The 5,149-nt window shown below is 45.3% G+C and overlaps 1 pseudogene; it reads left to right on the forward strand.

Annotated features, from left to right (window-relative positions):
• The first annotated feature begins 2,129 nt into the window (after positions 1–2,129).
• Positions 2,130–4,795, forward strand: LOC118996051 (melanoma-associated antigen 10-like; annotated as a pseudogene).
• The last annotated feature ends 354 nt before the right edge of the window (positions 4,796–5,149 follow it).

A 5,149-nucleotide genomic window follows, 5' to 3' on the forward strand; every position in this document is an offset into this window, starting at 1 on the left:
GAATATCGCATAAATGAGATCGAAGACAGGATAGAAAGAATCTCCCAGACAGACCAAGTAAGGGAAAAGAGAATCAGAAAAAATGAGAATTTAAGAGAAATGCAATACAATATGAAACGTAATAATATCCGAATAATAGGAATACCAGAAGGAAAGGCAGAAGAACAAGGGATAGAAAGAGTAATAATGGAAAATTTTCCTAAGTTGAGGAGAGATAAAGTCATACGAATCCAGGAATTGCAGAGAGTCCCAGGCAGGTGGAACCCAAAGAGGCCTACTGCAAGACACATCATCACTAAAATGGCAAACCTCCAAGACAAAGAGAAAATCCTAAAGGCAGCAAGGGAGAAAGAGGAAGTAATATACAAGGGGGTCCCAATAAGGTTTGCTACTGACTTCTCAATGGAAACACTCCAAGCAAGAAGAGAATGGCAAGAAACATTCCAAGTAATGAGAAACAGAAGCCTACAACCAAGGCTACTGTACCCAGCAAGGCTGTCAATCAAGATAGAAGGCCAAATAAAGAGCTTCCAAGACAAAAGAAGTCTAAAATAATACACCTCCACCAAACCAGCTCTACAAGAATTACTAAAAGAACTGCTTTAAGGAAAGGAAGGAAAAGAGAGAGACAGAGAGGAACACAGGTACACAAATGGCAATGAATAAGTACCTTTCAATAATAACCTTAAACGTAAATGGATTAAATGCACCAATTAAAAGACATAGAAGAGCTGAATGGATAAGAAAGCATGACCCACACATATGCTGCCTACAAGAGACCCACCTGAGGACAAAAGACCACCACAGACTGAAAGTGAAAGGATGGAAACAAATTTTCCAAGCAAATGGACATGAAAAAAAAACCGGGGTAGCAATCCTCATATCAGACAAAATAGACTTCAAAAAAAAGGCTATAAAGAGAGACCCAGAAGGTCACTTCATAATACTCAAGGGAAGAATCCACCAAGAAGACATTAACATCATAAATATATATGCACCCAACATAGGAGCACCCAGATATATAAAGGAAATCCTAGAGGACCTCAANGACTGAATGGTATGCTATTAAACAATGAATGGGTCAAGATAGAAATCAGGGAAGAAATCAAAAAGCTTCTGGAAACAAATGAAAATGAACTCACCACAACCCAAAACTTATGGGACACAGTGAAGGCAATCCTGAGAGGGAAGTTCATAGCAATACAGGCTTACCTAAAGAAGACAGAAACATTTCAAACAAGCAACCTAACCTGACGCGTGCAAGAACTCGAGGAACAACAACAAAGACAGCCCAGAGCAAATAGAAGGAAGGAAATAAGCAAGATCAGAGCAGAATTAAATGACATAGAGACTAAAAGCACAATTCTAAGGATCAATGAATCCAGGAATTGGTTTTTTGAAAAGATAAACGATATGTGACCTCCGTGTCTGGGTCTCAGAGACTCTGGAGGTTTGGTATAAGGAACAGGACCAAAGAGGTCCTGACCTCTTTGAAGAGGGCTTGACCCTGTCCTTCCAGAGTCAAGGTGAAACACTGAGAAGAGAATGATGGGACCCTGGACACTAGAAGCAAATCAGATCTATGAGAGCCAGAGGGCGAGGTGGCCAAAAGTGGTGTGTTCTAATGTCTATGTCCATTTCTAAGAGGCTCTGGGGCTCGATGTAAGGAGTGGGGCCTCCAATCAGCAGAGGAAAGACCAAGAATCTGTCAGTGGCAACATGAGAACTCTGAGGGAAGATGGAGGGATCCTGAATCCCACAACAAAGGGGACTTACAGTAGCACACCCCTCTGTCAGCCTTGGAAATCCCCATGCAAAAACAGCCACATGCGGCATTTCTTTGCTTCCACATCCAGGTCTGAGAGAGACTGGGGAATTGATATAAGGAGCAGGGCCTCAGGTACACAGAGGGGAAGGTCTGGGTCCAGCCAGGAGTCAAAGTGAGGATGCAAAGGGAGGACTATGGGACTCTGGACCCCAGAATATTCACTCCCAGGAGGCCCTCGGATGGGATGACCACATGTGTAGTTTCCTGACCATCCCTTTGGGGTCTGAGAGACTTTGAAGTCTTGGTATAAGGAAGAAACAGGGTTCTAGGACAGCAGTGGGAGGACCCAGGCTGTGCCAAGATGGACAGGGAGGACAGAACGAACCTGGACCTCAAAGTAGAGTCGGTCTAGGAGGCCCCAGTGCAAAATGACCACAGGAGTGTTTCTTGACTTCTTCATCCTGGTGTAAGAGAGACTGAGACTTGGTATAAAGAGAGGGCCTCAGGTTGGCAGAGAGAAGACCCAGGTCCTTCTTGGAATCAAGGTGAGAACACAGAGGGAGAACAATGGAACCCTGGATCCCAGAATAAAAGGGATTTTACAGAAATGGTCCCCTACTATCAGTTCTGGGCAGCTTCAGGCTGGGGTGGGGGAGGGGTTGCAAATGCAGTTTCTTGACTTACAGTTTGAGCATCTGAGGAAGGTGAGGTTTAACCACAGAGGTCTGTATTCATGGAGGCAGAATGAGGAGGCCCAGGCCTTTTGGAGAATCATGGTAAATACTGTGAAAGAAAATTGAGTTAACCTACAGGAGAATGTACAAAAACCCAGCCCTCCCTTTCCCTACTGTCAGCCATGAGAGGATCTGAAGTGGTTTGGCTGCATTAGTTGCCCTTCATTTTCATCTTTGGTCTTACATAAATGTGAGACCTTTGTTTAAGGAAAGTGGCCTTAAGTAAGCAGAGGGAAGCCCTACCAGACATCATGGTGAGCACTGAGCAGATCCCACATCCCAGGACAGATGGACTCCATGGTATTTGGACACCCCTTGTTGTTCCCCTGGAAGTGCTGGGCAGGTGTGGCTAGATGTAGGGCTATCTCACTTCCTTTTGTTCAACCTCAGGAGTATATGATCTTGTTCTGAGAATTTTGCCCCAGGTCAGCAGAGGAGTGGACCCCGGGTCCTGCCAAAAGTAAACTAAGGACCCTGAGTGAGCACAGAGTGCACCATACACCTCAGAACAAAGGCAAACCCACAGAGTCTGACCCACCTGTCCTGTGAACACTGGGGGCCCAGGATTGTGTTTTCAGTCCACCCTCAGATGCTACCTCATTTCCTCTTACAGGGGCTCCAGAAACTGGGAGGTAAAGGCCTTGGTCTGAAGCACATGACTGCAGGTCACAGAGCAGAGGAGGCCCAGGCAATGCCAGCAATCAAGGTAAGGTGTCCCCAGGGTCTCCCCCATCTCAAAACAGAGGTGGCATCACAGCACCCAACCCCATCTCACCCCGTGGTCAGCCTCAGAACCCTGGGAATGCTGGAAGCACCCTGAGAAGCCATCTCACCTACTCATTAAGAATCTTAGAGAACAGGCTACCCAAGAAGAGGGACCTCTGTGAAGCCCAAAAGCACCCCTAAAGATAAGACCTGTACATTGCCTTTGTTAGATCTGCAAAGGGTGTGTTTCTCAGCTGAGGCCACTCACACTTCCTCCCTTCCCCAGGCCCGTGGATCTCATTGCCCACTTCATGGTCATATTCTTGCCAGGAGTAATCATGCTTCATACTCCAAAGTGTTGGTACTACATGCTTACGGAAATCTCAGTCCCAAAGTGAGGCACAGGGCCTTTTTGGTGCACATATTCCTTCAACTAAGGAAGAGGGAACCACCTACTTCATCCCCTCCTGCTCCTGCTCTTCTCTTCATCTTCTTTTTCCTCCTCCTCTCCTTCCTCTACTCCCTCTTCCTCATCCTTTTCCCCCTTGTCTTCCTCTACCTCCTCTTCTTCTACCTCCTCTTCTTCATCCTCCTCTTCCTCTACCTCCTCTTCATCCTGCTCCTCTTGCTGCTGCTCCTGTTTTTCCTCTCTCTTTCCCCATCCTCTTCTTCCTCTTCCTCCTCCTCTTTCTCTTCCTCTCCCTCCTCTTCTTCCTCTCTTTCTTTCTTCCATCGTCAGATAAAGCAATGATGAAAGTACTTGCTGCTGTTGCTAGGGTACTATGTTCCCTCCAGTTTCCTCAGAGAGCTGACTTCTCTCCCACCGTCATGGAAGTCACTCCATCAATCAAATCATATCAGGACTCTAATCGTCAGGAAGAGGAGGAACCAAGCACTTCGCAGCCTTGGCTAGACATTGGGCTCTTGCTTAGAGATGCCATAGAGAATAAGGTGGCTGAAAAAAAAAAGAGAATAAGGTGGCTGCTCTGGTGGAGTTCCTGCTCCTCAAGTGTAGAACAAAGGAACCAATCAGAAAAGCAGAAATGTTAAGTAGTGTCATCAAAGAGTACAAGAACTACTTCCCTGTGATCTTTAACCAAGCATCTATCTGAGTGCATGCAGCTGGTCTTTGGCATTGATGTGGAGAAAATGGATCTTACCAGTCACTCCTTTGTCCTGGTCAACATCTTGGGCCTCACCTACAATGGGATGTTGAATGATGAGCAGAGCATGCCCACACTGGCCTCTTGATAAATATTCTGGGTGTGATATTCATTGATAGCAACTGTGCCTCCAAGGAGGATATCTGGGAAAGGCGGAGTGTTATGGGAGTGTATGATGGGAAGGAGCACGTCATCTATGGAGAGCATAGGAAACTCATCACGGAAGATTGGGTGCAGGGACAATAGCTGGTGTACTACAGGTGCTCAACAGTGATACTGCATGCTATGAATTCCTGGGGGGTCCCAGAGCTTATGCTGAAACCAGCAAGATGAAAGTCCTGGAGATTTTGGCCAAGGAAAGTGATACCATACCCATGGCTTTTACTATCTTGTATGAGGAGGCTTTGAGAAATGAGGAAAAGTGATCCCAAGCCAGACTTTGTGTCAGTGACAATGGGGCAGCCCAGGACCAGGGTCTGGGCTGATTTTAGAGCCACATTTGGCAGTTTCTGTAGCCTTAGGTGAAGTATGAGGCAGATTTTTCACTGTTTTGAAATGAGCAGACATTATTTTAAGTGATCGAGAGGCAGAATGGGGATTGGTAAATTTAGTATATAACATCATTGTGTTTTTCTATAAGGGTGGTTTGGAGATTTTTTATTTCTTTTGACATTTTCCAGATGTTATTATTAATAACTAATTAATTAATTAATTAAGTTTTAAATTAGTGTTTGGCATTTTCAGATGTTCTTATTAATGAAAAATTAATTAAGTTTGCA

The sequence above is a fragment of the Sturnira hondurensis genome, unplaced genomic scaffold (assembly GCF_014824575.4).
Source record: "Sturnira hondurensis isolate 20B ecotype Veracruz unplaced genomic scaffold, ASM1482457v3 Scaffold0010600, whole genome shotgun sequence".
Lineage (NCBI taxonomy): Eukaryota > Metazoa > Chordata > Mammalia > Chiroptera > Phyllostomidae > Sturnira > Sturnira hondurensis.